A 20,180-nucleotide genomic window follows, 5' to 3' on the forward strand; every position below is an offset into this window, starting at 1 on the left:
AAAACTCTTATCTTCGCATTAACTCGATATATGGATTCCCCTATTAGATTTGACTCTAATACGGTATATTTATGTCGTCCTATTTTTAGCATTGCATGGAACTCCACTTAATTATGCTAGACCTACTCTTAACAGTACCTTTTGCTCCACTGTATTAAGCACATTAAACATGAATTAATATCCCGAAAATATTAAAATAAGAAATAAACATACAAAATTGAGAACAAGAGTAAAGTATTTATCGCGTAAAAACATCTCAAAGTTAGAATAACCACAAGAAATAAAGAAACTCAATAAAACTTCGAAAGAGATTAAAGTCAGATCTTCAATCTTATTGGAGATCATCTTCTGAGTTGGTTTCGATGGCATTCTTAGAGTGTTTTCTTCGATCTTCTCTGATTGCCCCTTTATGTCTTCTTCTAATGGGTATTTAAAGACTTTAGAATGCTTAGGAAGCCTAAAATTTGAGTTTTTCTGTGTATTTAGGAAATAGGGTGCAAAATCGACACGGGCTAGCACATGGGTGTATGTTTAGCCTGTGTGGTTCACAAGGGTATGTTCCCAGCCCGTGTGGCTCCTGAAAACAGCTCTATTTGTCCAATTTTGGCTTATTTTTTACTCTTTTCGCTCCCAAATGCTCTCCTAAGTATAGAAACATGAATTTAAAGGATTAAGAGCATCAAATTCACTAATTTACATAATTAATCATCTAAAAATGCATTAAGAATGAAATTAAAATATGTTACTTTTATAGCTTATCAACAGTGCTTTGCTCAATGGGCATATTTTAGCCACTAAGCCCTTCTTAGCCTCTTCCATAGTAATATCAAAGGTTTGGAGAGATCTAATTAACTTATCAATCCTTATGACATCAATATTCTTGGCCTCCTCGATGACAATTACGTTGATGCTCAGATAGTAACCTAAGAACCTTTCTCACAACTTTATAATTTGAGTACTCACTCCCTAAGGCAAAAATTTGATTGGCCAGATCATAGAGTTTTGCATAGAACTCTCCAATGGTCTTTGATTCTTGCATCTACAAAGTCTTAAATTTAATTTTCAACATCTAAAGCTTGTATTTTTTTATTGTATTAGTCCCTTCATGAGCAGTCTTTACCATTTCCCAAGCTTCATTGGCTTTAGTACATTTAGAAATCCTTTTGGACTCTTGTGCATCTACACCACAAAAAATAGCATAAAGAGCTTTGGAGTTGGTATTAACAGTTTTTTCTTCTTCAATGTTTCAAGTTGCTTCTACCTAGGGAGTTTTTACTCCTATTTCAGTGAAGAGACGAGTCCATCTAGTTAAAATAGATCTCTTGTGTAACATACTCAAAACCCCCTAAGTCGGGAATAGTACTAATATGAGATAAAAAAATGTTAGAATTTTTTAAGGAAATAAATAATAATTATTAATGTTGGTAGAAAAGGTAGTTGGATACTGGAGGAAGTTGAAATGAATCATGTGTAAAGAGAAATAAATTCAGGTATATACTAAAATATAAAAGAGAAAAAAGTGTTGGGGTAAAAATTTTAAAAATAAAAATTGTGAAAATAAAATAAAATAAAATAAAGAACACACAGATTTTACATAGAAACCCTTTCGGGAAAAAACCACGGGCAGAGGAGAAGAAAATTCACTATGTCAAATTTGGATAATTACAAGAGGAATAGACTATGTCTATTTATAGGCTTGTAAAGCCATATTCTAATAGGAGTTTAGTAAGATTGAAACACTTCATTCTAATCAATATAAAATAGATGGAGTTTAATAAGGTTTAAAAAAAACCTTATTCTAAAATAAAATAAAAGAAGTGTAGTTCTGTATGGATTTTACTTTTATTTTATTTTACCACTGTATTTTATTTAAATAAGAATTTGAGTCACTTAATTCTAACAATCTCCACCTTGACACGAATTCTCAATAAACAAGTTCTTCATCGTGAACTCTCAACGAACAAGTTCTCCACCTCTTCTATAAAACCCCTTAAGGGTTTAACTTCAACAATGAACACCAACCAAGTCTAAGCAATGCTCAAACTTGGTTATAGGAAGTGACTTAGTCATCATATCTGCAGGATTTTCATGAGTACTAATTTTGCTCACAACAATATCACCACGAACAATAATATCCCAAACAAAATGATACCAAACATCAATTTGTTTTGTTCTTTCATGAAGATTGTACTAATTTGAAGGTTTTCATTAGTTCATTAAAGAGTCCCTTCAACCAAATAGCTTCTTTACAAGCCTTAGTAATCGCCACGTACTCAGCTTCAGTGGTAGACAAAGCGACTGTAGTTTGCAAAGTGGCTTTCCAACTGATTGCACAACCTCTGATTGTAAAGACATAACCTTTGAGAGATCTTCTTCTATCAAGGTCTCCAGCAAAATCAACATCAACATATTCAACGACTCCATCTCTAGTTCTTCTAAACTGTAAGCAAACATCAGTCGTACTCGTAAGTATCTCAAAATCCACTGAACTACTTTCCAATGTTCTTTATCGAGATTTGCCATGTATCTGCTAACTGCACTGACTGCATATGATAAATCTGGACGTGAACAAACCATAGCATACATGAGAGATCCCACTGCACTAGAGTATGGAACATGTGACATGTACTCAATCTCATCATATGATTATGGAAACAAAGCTGATGAAAGTCTGAAATGGGCTGCTAAATGAGTACTAACAGGCTTAGCACTCTGCATATTGAACCTGCAAAGAACTTTCTCAATGTACCCCTGCTGACTTAGGAATAATTTACTTGTTTTTCTATCTATGAGAATCTCCATACCAAATATCTTCTTTGTTGGTCCCAAATCTTTCATCTCAAATTCGTCACTTAGTTGGGCTTTGACCTTTCTTATCTCTCCTTTATCTTTTGCTGCTATCAACATGTCATCAACATAAAGAAGTAGATACACAAAAGAACCATCACTGTTTTTCTTAAAGTAAACACAACTGTCAAGACTACTTCTTTTGAAATCATAAGAAGTCATAAAGGAATCAAACCTCTTGTACCACTGTCTTGGTGACTATTTCAAATTGTAAAGGGACTTTTTCAACAAGAAAACATAGTCCTCTTTTTCTAAGACTGTAAAACCCTCTGGTTGTTGCATGTAAATATCCTTCTCAAGTTCTCTATGCAAAAATTTAGTTTTTACATCTAACTACTCAAGCTCCAAATCATGCATGGCCACAATACCAAGCAAAGCTCGAATCAAACTATGCTTCACAACTGGGGAGAACACATCTGTAAAGTCCACTCCTGGAATTTGACTGTAACCCTTTGCAACAAGCCTTACTTTATATCTGGGTTCTTTAACTCTTAGAGTCCCTTCTTTCTTTCTAAACACCCATTTACAACGAACAACCTTTTTACCTTTAGGAATTTTCACAAGATCCTATATTCTATTTTTGTGGAGTGATTTCATCTCCTCTTACATAGCAAACATCCACTTTTCTGAGTCTTCACAGCTAACCACCTCAGAAATAATTAGAAGGCTCTTGGTTTGCATATACATCTTTAGCCACATTTAAAGCATAAGTAATTAGATCAGCCTCGGCATACTTCATTGGAGGTTTAATTTCTCTTCTAGTTTTATTTTTGGTGATAGAGTATTGTAGTGAAGAAGCAACTCTACAATAGCCCGATTTTGGGCCCAGTCAGAATAGTGGTTTTGGGAAAACTAATCCGAAGACGGAGAAATTATTTTTAATATTATTTTATGTGTTGTGGCATGATTATATGAGAGTATGAAAATTTAGGTGAATTAATTTTAGCGATTTCATGCTTAATTATGAAAAATGACTAAATCGCATAAAGTGTAAAAGTCCTATTTTGATAGCTAAGGGTGTTAAATAGCTAGAGAACCTAAATTGGGGGTCTTTAAAGGGAAACTAGACCTTAAAAGACAAGCTAGCCGACCATAGAGACATGAGGAGTCAAAAAGTCAAAAGATGACTAGGGTTAGTAATTGATGACATTAGCAAGTTGAGTATTAAAATAAAATCAAAGGGGTTATCTTTCTTCTCCATTTTTCCACCGAAAATAACAACCATTAGAGGGGTTTTTGAAGCTTAAAATTTCAGCCACTTAGTCTCGTTACAAGTAAGTGATCTTGATGGTTTTTCTTGATGATTTCACCTCCTTCCAAACAATGAACATAAAGACGCTGCTTCATATGCAACTTGTTTGTTAGAGTTTTCGAGATACATATTTGTTCTAGCCTCTTCCATAATACAGTGGTGGTCTTCTCCTTCATCATATCCTATAAAATTTCGTTGGACAAATGCAGATGTAATTGTGTTAATGCCTTTCAATCCTTACACTTCTTCTCTTTATCTGTTAATGTCAGTGGCATATTATCTATCCCTAGTAGTGCATCCTCCAGATCCATTTGTACAAGAACTGCTTACATCTTAATCTTTCACAACGCAAATCTGGTGTTACGATCCAATAGCAGAATTTCATACTTCAAAGATGCCATTACCGTGACCCAGATGAACAACTTAGAAGCTCGGATACCAATTTATGAAAATAAAATAAAATAAAATAAAATAAAGAACACACAGATTTTATGTGGAAACCCTTTCGAGAAAAAACCAAGGGCAGAGGAGAAGAAAATTCACTATGTCGAATTCGAATAATTACAAGAGGAATAGACTATGTCTATTTATAGGCTTGTAAATCCATATTCTAATAGGAGTGTAGTAATATTGAAACACCTTATTCTAATCAATATAAAATAGATGGAGTTTAATAAGGTTTAAAAAAAACCTTATTCTAAAATAAAATAAAAGAAGTGTAGTTCTATATGAATTTTACTTTTATTTTATTTTACCACTGTATTTTATTTAAATAAGAATTCGAGTCACTTAATTCTAACAAAAATAAGAATGATTAAATTGAAGTGAAGTGAGAAAGAGAAAGGACTGGAAGTGTGATTTTACTAAAAGTGAACAACGAATCAATGATGAAATTGTATAGAAAGTTCAAGGGCAAAATGGTCATTTTAAAATTAGATATTTATGTGAAAATCTCAAGAATTATTGGTAAGATTTGTGCCCTTGGATGAAATTGAAATCTAATAAAGAATGGTGACCATTAGATAAAAATTATGATGTTGGAATTATTTTATTATATTTTAATTATTTAATTATATAATTAATAGATTTCTATGATGGAAAAAAAATAGAATTCTCCATCTTTTTTTCTTTCATTCTCATGCAACTTTCATCCATGTATGAACGAAACTTTCTTTTTCTTTCATTTTAGTCTTTTTCCAGCATTTTTAACTAAATCAAGCTTGAAACCTTCAAAATCTTTTAGAGATTTTAGTGAAATCAATAAAGCAACAATATAGAGAGTTTAGTTTCATGTGAAGACAAGATATGCTCATGTTGAAGGAGAGAGAAAATCAAGTTTGAGCTTGAAATCAAGGGAACAATGTATGAATATTAAGGTTTTATCATGTTTTCAAGTTTAATCTTGTTGGAAAAGTAAGGAAGTGATGAGAGAAATAGAGGAAGTGATTCAAGTGATATGAAGATGAGAGAGCAAGTGATTTATGGTGGAAAATAGGTAAAATAATTTTGATATATGAAATAAAATATTATGATAGAAGGATTAATTGAAATGTAATATGGTAGTGAATTAAACATAAAGCGATGTTAAAGTGAAATTGTAGTAAATATGAAATTTTCATGTTGCTAAGCACTAAACTATAAAATATCTAAAAGCGTGTATATGAATTAATTATTGAGATAAAATATTTACGTGAAATATTATATGAAAATAAATTGTTTATAATCTGATCAAGAAATGAATATTAAATTTCATGGCAATAGAGACTAAATTGAATATAATGTAAAGTCTTACATGATACTAATTGTCTAGTGAAAGTGATTATATAATTGGATGGTGTTAATGATACTAATAAGTGTTAGAGATATTGATAATTAATATATATGTTCTTAAAGATTTATTATGAAATTGAAATATTGATAAGTGATAAAATAAATAGTGTTAATAATTTTGATTTAAGTATGTATAAATGTTCTAGTGATGTGAAAAAAGAGATTACATTGTAAATGAAGAAAAAGTGAGCTAAATCTTGTAAACAGTGAAATCAATGCTAATGAATATGAAATATAATATGTCATGAATTCAAAATATAATGATTAAAATCTAATGAATATTCATAATTGAAATTACAAGTATTCTTGAAATTGTGTAAATAAGGACTAGTTTGAAAAAGGTGCAAAAGTGTAGTGAAATCATGGAAATCATGAAATTTTACATTCGTTTACAAATAATGTGAATCTAGTGACATTTGAATGCCTAGTAGACTAGCGTTGAACTTCGTGGATATAATTGGCACGCCATAGGAACCTCAACACTCTCACATTATTCATGGCATTGCACTTCGGTGCATTCTGTTCTGTTAATGCACTTTGGTGCCCGCGTTTCCAGCACTTAAGTGCTCTGTGTGTCATGTTATGTTTCATTCCATCTGGTTCAAAAGGGTCTAGCATGGGCTACAAAATCATGGTAAGTGAATTTTGATAACAAGTCCTATTAAACCGTGAAATGATAAAATAGTGAATCGTAATATTAATGAATTTTTTAAATATTGAATAACCTTTTTATTAATAAGATATATTCATAAAATTATAATAGTAATATTGTTACTATTAAATATATAAAATAAAATGTAAGATTTGAATTCATGGGCACTTACTAAGTTATAATGTAGCTTAATGCATTGTTGTTCAACGTGTAAGTGGAAGATTGATTTGAAGCTCTCGATTCAAGTTGCGACATCAACACGTCTCATCACATCACCAAGGCTTGAAAAAGAGTATGAAATTAACATTTCCATACTAGATTATGGCATGTACATGTGTTTTAAAATTATGTGTATGAAAAAAAATTGCAAAACACTTTGTATAGTTTAATTATTTGGATAACTTAAACTATTCTAGATAGTCTCGTTGCAATGTTCCCTACCTTGACGACGTGACGTAGTTGCCCAATCTCGCATTGTGATTTTTTCTCATCGCGACCATGTTGATCTTGACTTGATGTCGTAATGACCCTTGCCTCCAAGTCACAACGTCACTCACTATTTTGAACTGAGTGGTTACCGAATGGCATTGATTTGTAACCAAATTGTACGGATGTTTGTAAATGATTTGTAATTTCTAAAATAAGCTTAAAAAGATTAAAAAGATGTGTAGGAATTGCATTTGATATTTAAGTGATGTAGTGCTCTAATGTGGCACCCATTACTCAAGTAATGGTTTAACTCGAGTGAAGGGTTACATTCAGGCTCATTCATTTGTTGACTAAATGAATGCTTTCATCTTAGCCTTCCAATATTCATAATTTTCTCCATTGAGCATAGGGTGTGTGTGACTAAAGATCCTTCAATTGTAAAAAAGTATATTAACCAGGATAATCACTATTTATGTTAGGTGAGAGGCTTTAATATCGAATGTAGAAACGAGGGGGTACTTGGTTAGCAAACAAAAATTGTGGTTGAAGTATTTCTTGGAACTATGGCCATAGTTTCAACCATGAAATCAAAAGTGCATAAAAGTAAAGTTTCAACCATGAAATCAAAAGTGCATAAAAGTAAAGGACATTGAGATTATTTACGCAATTCAAATTTTGTCTACATTTACAAGGCCTTGCGCAGAGTAATGATCCACTATCTTTTTCACAGTACAACCAATTATTTAAGTCCTAACATTACTAACTCTTACTGATTTGGAAACCTCATCGTTGCACAAAGACTAGATCACTCACCCACTATGCTTCCCCCTTGAAATCTTTTTTTTGCAATAGAAAAGACTCTCTTGACTGCTTACAAAACAATGCACACATAAACATTCCTAACTTGAACAAATTTGTGCTCTTTATCAAAACTTAAGTTTATATATTACTTAAGTTTTCCTTATATAAGATTCACACTCTAATCACTTTTCTATAAAGTAAAGCTAAAAATTGCATAGTAAAATAATTCCATAAAATCTCGGTGTAATTCAAAGCCTCCAACTATAAAAAGTGACTTCACTTGTTCCACAAGTAATCAATTTTCAAGTCTTCAATTTTAAATCAATTGGCATTCATGTTTTGGGCTATTGTCTGAATATTTTCGAAACAGATAGCCCAATACTTTTGTGCTCAAATTTTCCAGCTCTGAAAATAGGCAAGTACGACAACGAAACAATGTCTCAAGTTGTGGCCACTGCTTCAACCAATGAAACAGCTACATAATTTTTTCTTGCCTTCAAATGAGTCAACAAAATATCTATCACTTGCATTAATATACTTTGCATGTTGTCAGTACATGATAGATGGAAAATAAAACATGGTTGTTAGTAATTTGTCTTTGTGATAAATGATTTAATTACTATCTGATAGTAATTGACTTTTCATGAAGTAAGATGTCCGATGAGGGTAACACACAATTTTTATGAGATAAAATAGGATCATATTAGGAGAACAAATATATCTTAAAGAGATTAAGGATATCCTATGAGGGTAACATACACTTATGAAAAAGTTATTGGACGAGCACTTATTAAGTAGCTTTTGTAATGCCCAAAAAAAATCCTTAAGTTTATTTTCGTATGTTTGTGTTACACAAATGCATGTCTGCTTCAGGGGCTAAGTGTCCTGGGACAAGTCTAAAAAGTCTTGGGTTCAAGCCTTGGCTTGTCCAAAAGTTTTGTTTTTAATATGAATAAACACTATCTCTAAACAGTAGGCTTTTAAATAAATAGGGGTAAAACATGTCACAAACAGACTGCTGGTTTACGGAATAGGTGGCGTGTCATTGTTCCATGAGGTCTGAGGTTCGAGTCTTACTTTGAGCAGTGGGAGCGTTTTATTTTGCTACTAAGGCTGTGTGGGAGTTCTAGTCAACCTGAACTACTAAAGAGCTGTGGTGGAATTTGAATTAAGTGGTTGAGGGAGGAGTGGACGGTATGGAGGGATTTAGAGAGGAAAATATGAGATTTTGAATGAGTGAGTGAGTAGTGCCGAATTTGAACTCTTGCTCAGAGAATTTTGGCTGTGGTTGAAGAATTTTGAAGAGCCAAGTGAGGGGTGTGTTTTGAGGTCATACCAAATTTGGAGTCTCATTTTGGTCAAGAATCAGTCATAGGTCACCTTTTTGCCTTTGGTGCTGAAATTTTGCTTCTGTTTTCTTTTCTCTCTGCTTCTTGTTTTATCATTTTTCTCTCTTTTTGAGGTCAAATATTGTTTTCGGGTATCTTCTAGTTTTTGTTGTATATTCCAAATTTGCACTTCTCTCGAGTTCACTTGCTGATCGATTGGCTCACCTCTAACGATCGTTTTTTCTGTTTTCTTTGCTTTGGTCGAATATCTCTTTTTCCCTCATTCCCAATTAGTTTTCCTCTTTGACCGATTACTGCTTCTTCTCCCCTCTCTCAATTAATTTGCTTTGGCCAAATACTCTCTCTCTTTTCACTCTCTCGATTCTTTTCCCCTTTCATCTTTTGTTTTGGTCGAATACTCCATCTCTATCCTTTCGGTTTTGCCAATTGTCATTTGATCAATCAGGTTCGAGTGCACGGTTATTATCTTTTCTCTCTTTCTGCAATACCAGTCTTTTATCTAACACATTTTGATAAACCGTAATTTATACATATTTTTACCCCATGCTTAACGCATTTTATGGATGATTTTCCATTAGAACTGGTGAATTCGATGCTCCTAATGCTTTAATTTCATGTTTTATACTTAAGAGAGCATAGAAGAGCAAAAGGAACGAGAAACGGGCCAAAAACGGAGAAAATGGGCTGAAGTACAAAATCAACACGGCCTGGACCTCCTCACACGGGTAAACCACACGGCCGTGTCAATTTGGAAGGCTCGAGCACGGCCTGAAGTAATCGCACACGGGCTTGTCACACGGGCATGTCCCTACTGAGCCCAAGTTGAGTCCAATTCAGAAAAGGTTAATTTTGAGGGCTCTTAGGCATTCCAAAGCCTATAAATACACCCTAGAGGAGGAAGAAAATGGGGCACAGAAGGGGGAGTAAGGAATTACTCCAAGGAAGCCGATTGATCCATCTCAGAAGCTGGATTCACCATCAAGACTGAAGATCTCTCCTTAATTTCCCCTTCAGGAGTTTTGGGTTTTCTTTATGTTTTGTGTTCTTTTTTATTCTGAGATGTTTTCTTATTTAGTTATGAACTAAAACCCCTAAATACCTAAGGGGAATGAAACCTAAGACGAATCATGTTATTATTTTCTGAATTGTATGATAAATATTTAACTTGTTCTTAATTATGTGTTCTTAATTCTTGTTTTGATATCCCAGGATACTGATTCAAGATAAGCTCTTATTCAGAAGAGGAATAGACCCTATCTAAGAGTACATTTGTCATAATTAAGCGGAGTTGTTTGTTCACCTAGATATAGAGTGACAAGATTTTGCCAGATTAGGGTGAAACCTAATAAGGGGATCCATAGCTCGAGTTAATGCAACCCTAGGGTGTTAATTAGAGAAAGGTCTCAATTATTTAATCTAGGGATTAGACGTTATTAGTCTTGAATATGGATAATAACATAACTTAGGGATCTCTGCGAAACAAGTTAAATGAATAAATCGTCCGATTCAGAGCCAGAATAACAAGTACAGTCTAGGTGAATTTTTCCTTAGGTATTATATTAATTCAATCAATTTTCCCAAAAGTAATTCCCAAATTCCATTCTCTATGAATTCTTAGTTTAGATAATTAGTTAGTTAAAACAAAAACCTTTTTATTCTTAGGCTAGATAATAAAAAGACAGTCATTACTAGTACTTTTAGTTCTTTTGGGTTCGACAATCCGGTCTTGTTAAAACTATACTACTGTTCGATAGGTACACTTGCCTACATCACGATAATAGTTAGTTTTAAGAACGATTAATTATAAATATTTAAAACCTATCACGAAATCACGCAATCAAGTTTTTGGCGCCGTTGCCGGGGAACTAAGATATTAGGAATGCTCAATTTTTATTACTTTAGCCATTTATTTTTCTTGAAATTTAATTTAATTTTATTATTATATTTACTTATTAATTTACTTTTTCCTTCTCTTGGTAGGTTTTTTATAGTTTATGACTAGAAGAAACCCGTAAGGACCACTGCTTTTTGATGAAGAAATCGATCGCACAGTTCGCAGAAACCAAAGAGAAATAAGGTGAAGCTTAAGATACACAGAGAACGAGCAAGAGGACGATACTCAACCCCCAACCGATGAGATGGCTGAAAACCAAGACAATCAGCTACCTCCTGCAATTGCGGTTAATCAAAATCCTACTCCACGCACTATGTATGATTATGCTAAACCTTCTTTAACAGGGACTGAATCGAGCATAGTTAGACCTGCTGTAGCTGCAAATACTTTTTAACTGAAACCTAACACTATTCAAATGATACAACAATTTGTTCAGTTTGGCAGTTTGCAGGATGAGGATTCCAACGCTCACTTAGCAAACTTCCTGGAATTCTGCGATACATTTAAAATCAATGGCATCTCTGATGATGCTATACGTCTTCGGTTGTTTCTCTTTTCACTAAGAAACAAAGCTAAACTATGGTTGAACTCGTTACCACGAAGGTCAATTACTACTTGGGAACAAATGACAGAAAAATTTCTATTAAAATATTTTCCGCCGGCTAAAACGGCTAGATTACGTAATGATATCTCTTCGTTTGTGCATATGGATTTAGAAACACTCTATGATGCATGGGAGAGATACAAGGTCCTTTTGAGAAGGTGCCCTCACCATGGGTTATCGCTTTGGCTACAGGTTCAAACGTTCCATAATGACCTGAATCCTTCGAGCTGACAAATGGTTGACGTAGCCGCTGGCGAAACCATCAATAATAAAACACCTTAAGATGCCTATAAGTTTATAGAGGAGATGTCACTGAATAACTATCAGTGGCAAGTCATGAGGATAAAGCCAACAAAAACAGCCGGCGTTTATAACGTCGATTCGGTCACCATGCTGTCAAATCAGGTAGAACTTCTAAATAAAAAGATTGATGGTTTTCTTAGTTCTTCACAGGTTCACCCAGTAATGCAATGCGAAGCAAGTGGAGGTGGAACAAGTCAATCGGAATACCAACCTTATGGCCATAACATGGGTAACGAGCAATTAAATTACATAGGTAATAATCCTCAACCTCAAAATAATCCATATAGTAACACTTACAATGCAGGTTGGAGGAACCACCCCAATTTCTCGTGGGGCGGTCAAGGAAATCAAAGACCACAACCACCTCCAGGCTACCAACAACCACCCTACCAACAGTAAAAGAAGCCGAACCTTAAAGAGATGCTCTCAAAGTTTATATTGGTGTTAGAAACTCGATTCCAAAACACCAAGACAGCACTTAAAAATCAACAAGCGTCGATCTAAGGGCTCGAAACTCAGATAGGCCAGCTTTCCAAACTAATCTCAGAAAGACCACTAGGAAGTTTACCTAGTAACACCAAATCAAAAGAGCATGTAAAAGCAGTTACACTAAGAAGTGGGAAAGTGTTAGCGGAATCTGAAAAGAAGCTAACACAAGAAGCTGTGGTAAGCGAAAGGGGGAAAGAAAAACCCAAAAATAGTGACATACCAGTGCCGAAGGAATATAAACCACCAGTTCCATACCCAGAAAAATTGAAAAAAGATCACATTTATGCACAATTTGTTAAGTTTCTTGAACATTTTAAGCAGTTACATATCAACTTACCTTTTGTTAAAGCTATCTCGTAGATGCCTACATATGCAAAATTTTTGAAAGAGCTTCTAACAAATAAAAGGAAGTTCGAGGACTTATCTACAGTAGAACCCAATGGGGAGTGCTCAGCCATACTCCAAAACAAGCTGCCAACCAAACTAAAAGATCCAGGAAGTTTTACTATCCCTTGCTTAATTGGTAGTCTGAATGTTGAAAAGCACTAGCTGATTTAGGCGCTAGCATTAATCTGATTCCATATAAAATGTTCAAACAACTTGGTCTTGGGAGCCTAAACCCACTAGGATGAGTATTCAATTAGCTGATAGATCTATTAAATATCCTAAGGGTATTATAGAAGACGTACTTGTGAAAGTAGATAAATTCATATTTCCTGTTGACTTTGTTGTGCTTGACATGGAAGAAGATGTGGAAGTACCTTTAATTTTAGGGCGTCCATTTTTAGCCACCGTTAGGGTTGTAATCGATGTGGGTGACGGTAAATTGGTACTTAGAGTAGGTAACGAGGAGATTATCTTTAAAATTTATGATACTATGAGGTTTTCTAGGGAACAGGATGGTTCATGTTATTTTATTGACTCTATTGATCATACTACTCAAGACTCTTTTCGGGAAATTATACAAGAGGACACGATGGAAATGTATCTAGCTCAAGAAGTGGAGACAGATGACGAACCAAATGAGCATTCTTCAAGACAAGAAGAATATGATGGCATTAAGATAAATGATGAATTTAAGCAAAAACCCTCTATTGAAGTGCCTCCCCAACTGGAACTTAAACAATTACCAAACCACTTGGAGTATGCATTCCTTGGAAATAATTCTACATTACCAGTTATTATTGCTTCTAACTTGCAACCCAATGAGAAAGAGGAATTGATCCAAGTATTAAAAGAACATAAAAAGGCCATAGCTTGGAAAATTTCTGACATTAAAGGAATCAGCCCTTCTTTTTGCACCCACAAAATTTTGGTGGAAGATGAATACAAACCGTGCGTGCAAGCTCAAAGACGACTAAACCCCATCATGAAGGAAGTTGTAAAAGCAAGGTAATTAAACTTCTAGATTCTGGGATTATTTATCCTATTTCTGATAGTTCTTGGGTAAGTCCAGTGCAGATTGTCCCTAAGAAAGGTGGCATGACAGTTGTGACCAATGAGAAGAATGAATTAATCCCAACAAAGAAAGTCACAGGATGGAGAGTTTGCACCGATTACAGGAAACTGAATGATACCACAAGAAAAAATTATTTCCCCTTGCCATTCATTGATCAAATGTTAGAAAGATTATCCAGGCACATGTACTACTGCTTCTTAGATGGACTCTTTGGCTACTTCCAAATCCCAATAGCTCCTGAAGATCAAGAAAAGGTGACATTCACATGCCTATACTGTACGTTCGCTTATCGTAGAATGCCTTTTGGATTAGTAATGCTCCTGCCATTTTTCAGCGCTGTATGATGGCAATCTTTGACGAACTCGTGGAAGATATCATGGAAGTATTTATGGATGATTTCTCAGTATTCGGTAACTCTTTCCATCTCTGCCATAAAAATTTAAAACGAGTTTTAATAAGATGCGAGGAAACGAACCTTGTCCTTAATTGGGAGAAATGTCACTTCATGGTTCAAGAAGGTATTATATTAGGGCATAAAATTTCTAGTAAAGGGATTGAAGTAGACAAATCTAAAATAGAACCAATAGAAAAATTACCCCCTCCTAGTTCGGTTAAGGCTACTAGAAGCTTTTTAGGACATGCTGGTTTTTATAGAAGATTTATTAAGGATTTTTCTAAAATAGCTAAGCCTTTGACTAAACTGCTAGAAAAATATATACTTTTTAATTTCAATCAGGAATGTTTAAAAGCATTTAATACTTTAAAGGATAAATTAATTAATGCTCCTATCATAATTGCACCTGATTGGAACTTACCATTTGAATTCATGTGTGATGCGAGTGATTTTGCAATAGGTACAGGATTGGGACAGTGAAGAGGCAAGCATTTCCAACCTATCTATTATGCTAGTAAAACTTTGACAACTGCACAAGAGAATTATACTACTACGGAAAAAGAATTGCTAGATGTGGTTTTTGCATTTGATAAATTTCAATCATATCTTATATTGTCTAAAGTTGTTATTTACACTGACCATTCCGCCCTTCGCTACCTTTTAACTAAAACTGATGCAAAACCTCGACTCATTCGATGGATTCTCCTATTGCAGGAATTTGATTTGGAAATTCAGGATAAGAAAGGAGCTAGAAATCTCGCGGCTGATCATCTATCCAGGCTTGAGAACTCCAATACCAAAGAACTAGATGAAGTTGAAATAAATGATTCATTTCCTGAGGAATAATTTTTCGCTATATCTGACTCTGAGGTATCGTGGTTTGTAGACATCGCGAATTTTTTAGCCGCTAACATTATCCCAAAAGGGTTAACACACCAACAAAAGAAGCGATTCTTTAAGGATGTGAAAAACTACTTTTAGGACGACCCCTTTCTTTTCTGCAGATGTGCAGATCAAGTCATTAGAAGATGCATTACAAGATCAGAAACATCAAAAATATTGGAACATTGTCACTCAGGGCCAACTGAAGGACACTATAGTGGAACTAAGACCGTACATAAAATACTTGAATTAGGTTTTTATTGGCCCTCGTTATTCAAAGACGCTAACAGGTACATTACTTCATGTGACAAATGCCAACGAACAGGTAACATATCTAAACATGATGAAATGCCTCAAAACTATATGCTTACATGTGAAATATTTGACGTTTGGGGTATTGATTTCATGGGCCCATTCCCTAGTTCATTTGGGAATAAATACATTTTAGTGGCAGTTGATTATATGTCCAAATAGGTGGAAGCCCAAGCTCTACCTACTAATGATGCTAGAGTGGTAGTACGTTTCTTTAAGAAACTCTTCTCGAGATTCAGAACACCTAGAGCAATTATTAGTGACAAGGGCACTCATTTTTGTAATACCTTATTTGAAAAAACTCTTAAGAAATATGGAGTTCATCATAGAACAGCCACCCCATACCATCCTCAAAATAATGGACAAGTTGAAGTGGCAAACCAAGAAATCAAACGAGTCCTTGAAAAAATAGCAGAATCAAACAGAAAAGATTGGGCAATGAAAGTGGATGATGCCTTATGGCCTTATAGAACTACTTGTAAGACCCTAATAGGGACATCGCCTTACAGACTTGTTTATGGAAAATGTTGTCATCTACCATTCGAATTAGAGCATAAAGCTTTTTGGGCTATTAAATTTCTAAACCTTGATCCCGAACTTGCAGGAAAAAATAGGTTGATGCAACAGAATGAACTTGATGAGTGACGAGCCAATGCATACGAAAACTCACGCCTATACAATGAAGCAACAAAGCGGCGCCATAACACTCGTTTAAAGCAACAAAAACAATTTGAGGTTGGAGATCTTGTCCTCCTATACAACTCAAGACTCAAATTGTTTCTCGGGAAACTTAAATCACAATGGTCAAGGCCTTTCGTAATTCAATCTGTTCTTCCATATGGCACAATAGAGGTAAGTCACCCATCACACGGTACTTTCAAAGTAAATGGATATCATCTAAAACTTTATAACAAGGAGAATTTTAAAGATGATGGAGAGGAGTTACGACTCCACAAACCGCCCTGAATAAACCAACAAGGTAACAGTCGAGCTTAGACTATAAACAAGCGCTTCTCGGGAGGTAACCCAAGTAATAACGATTTTAAATTATTTAAATTTCAATTTTCAAACAACTAGGTCACTAACAGAGTCTTTGAAGCACAGGTTCCCAACTCCACACCGCCGTGCATATGGCCGTGTGACCACCACGGATAGAAACACGGCCGTGCTAGAAGGCCGTGCAACAACAGGGTAAAAGTTATCTTTCCCAACACGGGATGCGATAAGTGGCCACGGGCGTGCGACCTGACCGTGGTCAAATCTGCCAAACGAACACGAGCTTGAAACACTCCCGTGTCTAGCACCTGTGGACCACACTGTCAAAGGGACACGGGCGAGCGACACAATCATTTAGCCACACGGCCTATACACACGGATGTTCCAGAAGGTCATGTGACGACATCTCAATTTGCGACGAACACGGACGAGACACGAGCCACACGGGCGTGTGCACCGGCCGTGCCACTTGAAAAATTAGATTAACTCTCTTATTTTATTTTTCTTTTATTAAGTTTTTAAGATTCTTTTTTTTAAAACACAGCTTATCTTTACGACTACTATCAAACTATTCCCTTAACTCTCTTTTTTTTATCATTCAGAATCATGCTTGCCTTCCAGATTTATTTCCAATACTCGATCTCGTCAATCCAGGAATATCATCCATTCTTAATTCAAGAAGTTTCACTTCTCTCCCTATCTTATTTTTATATTCTAATATCTATCTTTCTACATTGAGGACAATGTACATCTAAAGTGTGGGGGTTATTTATTTCATTATCAGAAAAATCCCTGAATAACTGCCTTGTTCTTTTCAAAAGCTCTCATATCATATTTAGGATAAATGTTGATTGATTTACGATTTTGATTGATATATCTTGAATTAAAACATAGGCATTTATGCATTGATTGTTTAACCCTTAAGACATTATAGAATCAAGCATGATAAGTTGATTCTTAAGAATTTAAAATTTTAGGTTGTTTCCCCAAAGTTTAGGAATTACTTTGAGATAGAATTCACAAGTTTTAAAACATCAAAAAACCATAATTTTTGTGAGATTTTTTAGCCTTTTGTGCATCTATTACTTCTTTCATGCTCACTTTTATTATTGCTTTGAGTGCATCATTATTGAACTGTTATTCTAGAAATTGCTTGATTATGCATGTCGAGACCACACCATTTGATTTGATATGTCAAAATGGTTAAGGCATTTAGGATTCACCCACTCATGCCATGAAAAGCCTACCTCCACGATTAACCCCTAGTAAACCCTCTTGAGCCTAACAAGCCATTTCTTGTATTACCCTTAATATAAACCTTCAACCCATCATTGTTGAAATCCCTTACATTAATTTGAGCCCCATTTTTTGTCGAGATTTGAATTGAAATAGCTGCTAATAAACCGTAAACTATACATATTTTTACCCTATGTTTAATGCATTTTATAGATGATTTCTCATTAGAATTGGTGAATTTGATGCTCCTAATGCTTTAATTTCATGTTTTGTACTCAGGATGGCACCAAGTGTCAAAAGGGGCCAAAAACGAGCCAAAAAGAGACAAAACGGACCAAATCGAGAAGATGACACGGCCTAAGCCTTGCCACACGGGCAGCTCACACGCCCGTGTCTTTCGAAGGTGTCGACCAAGGCTTTCACGATTCACACGGCTTGGCCATTACCCACACGGCCGTGTGCAATTTAACGGATCGAACACGGTATGGCAATCATGTCACACGGCCGTGTCACACGGGCGTGTCCCTGCTAAGCCCAAGTTAAGTCCAATTTGGAAAAGGCCACTTTGGAGGATTTGGAGGCATTCCAAAGCCTATAAATACGCACTAGAGGAGGAGAAAGAGAGAGACGGAGAAGAGGGGTAAGGAATTACCCCAAAGAAGCCAATTGATCCATCTCAGAAGCCGGATTCATCATCAATACTGAAGATCTCTCCTCAATTCCCCTTCAGGAGTTTTGGGTTTTCTTTATGTTTTGTATTTTTTATTCTTCTGAGATGTTCTCTTATTTAGTTATGAACTAAATCCCCTAAATACCTAAGGAGAATGAAACCTAAGACGAATCTTGTTATTATTTTCTGAATGGTATGATAAATATTTAACTTGTTCTTAATTATGTGTTCTTAATTCTTGTTTTGATATCCCAGGATACTGATTCAAGACACGCTCTTATTCAGAAGAGAAATAGACCCTGTCTAAGAGTACATTTTCCATAATTAAACGGAGTTGATTGCACGCCTAGAAATAGGGTGACAAGATTTTACCGGATTAGGGTGAAACCTAATAAGGGGATCCATAGATCGAGTTAATGCAACCCTAGAGTGTTAATTAGAAAAAAATTCTTGGTTATTCAATCTAGGGATTAGACGTTATTAGTCTTGAATAGGGATAATAACATAACTTAGGGATCTCTACGGAACAAGTTGAATGAATAAATCGTCTGATTCGGAGCCAAAATAACAAGTATAGTCTAGGTGGATTTTTCCTTAGGTATTGTCTCAAGTCAATCGATTTTCCCAAAAGCAATTCCCCAATTCTTTTCTTTGTGCGTTCTTAGTTTAAATAATTAGTTAATTAAAACATCTTAGGCTAAATAATAAAAAGATAGTCATTACTAGTACTTTTGGTTCCCTTGGGTACGATATCCCGGTCTTGCCATTACTATAATATTGTTCGATAGGTGCGCTTGCCTTTTCGTCGTGATAATTGTTAGTCTAGGTTTGATCTTCATTATAAATATTTATTACTTTTTATGAATCACGCGATCAATTGCTTAGCTATGTTTTATTCTACTTTGTAATTTAACTTATTCCTAAAAAAAAAAACCATGTATACATATTAGTAGTTGTAATCTTCTGAGCTAAAGAAGTTAAAAATCCATATTCTGAGAAAAGCTCTGTTGTACGCAATTGATAACTAGTTATTTTCTAGTTAGGTAATTTTTCAACTCAATCTCAATTTTAACCCTTTCTTTTAGCTTGTAACCACACCCCCTAACCAAGCCTCATTACAACCCTCTAAAGACCTTTTGATTGATGTATCATCTTAAATTATAGTGGTGGAGATTTGATTTTCATGTAAGCCTATGGTAATGATTTTTCATTATGACTATTGAGTGCTTCATTTATTGTCCTTAAACACCTCGAGTGATTTGAGTGAATCTTTAGTGAGGATGTGGAACTCTATAATATTCTAATTCAAAGGTAATTATTTAGATGAGGGGAAACACCTATGTTTACATGATTAAATACTCAACTTGGAATGTTTGAAACTTTTATATTCTTTTAGTTGAATTCTCAATGTATGATTACCTATGGATTATTTTGAGATATTATCGATAGAAATTATAAGTTGAGAAGTATTTATTTTGATTATGAGTCAAGAATTTTGCTTGAAGACAAGCAAATGCTTAAGTGTGGGGGTATTTGATAAACCATAATTTATACATATTTTTACCCCATTCTTAATGCATTTTATGGATGATTTTTCCATTAAAATTGGTGAATTTGATGCTCCTAATGCTTTAATTTCATGTTTTATACTTAGGAGAGCATAGGAGAGCAAAAGGAACGAGAAACGGGCCAAAAACAGAGAAAATGGGCCGAAGTACGAGATCAACATGGCCTGGACCTCCTCACACGGGCAAACCACATGGTCGTGTCAATTTGGCAGG

General features: G+C 34.8%; 1 non-coding gene across 1 annotated transcript; it reads right to left on the bottom strand.

Moving 5' to 3' along the window:
- Positions 1-11,727: 11,727 nt before the first annotated feature.
- Positions 11,728-11,834, bottom strand: LOC121204303 (small nucleolar RNA R71). Its single transcript, XR_005899231.1, has one exon. It is a non-coding gene; the product is annotated as a small nucleolar RNA R71 (small nucleolar RNA).
- Between the last annotated feature and the right edge of the window lie 8,346 nt (positions 11,835-20,180).

The sequence above is a fragment of the Gossypium hirsutum genome, chromosome A07, assembly GCF_007990345.1.
Source record: "Gossypium hirsutum isolate 1008001.06 chromosome A07, Gossypium_hirsutum_v2.1, whole genome shotgun sequence".
NCBI classification, from domain to species: Eukaryota; Viridiplantae; Streptophyta; class Magnoliopsida; order Malvales; family Malvaceae; genus Gossypium; species Gossypium hirsutum.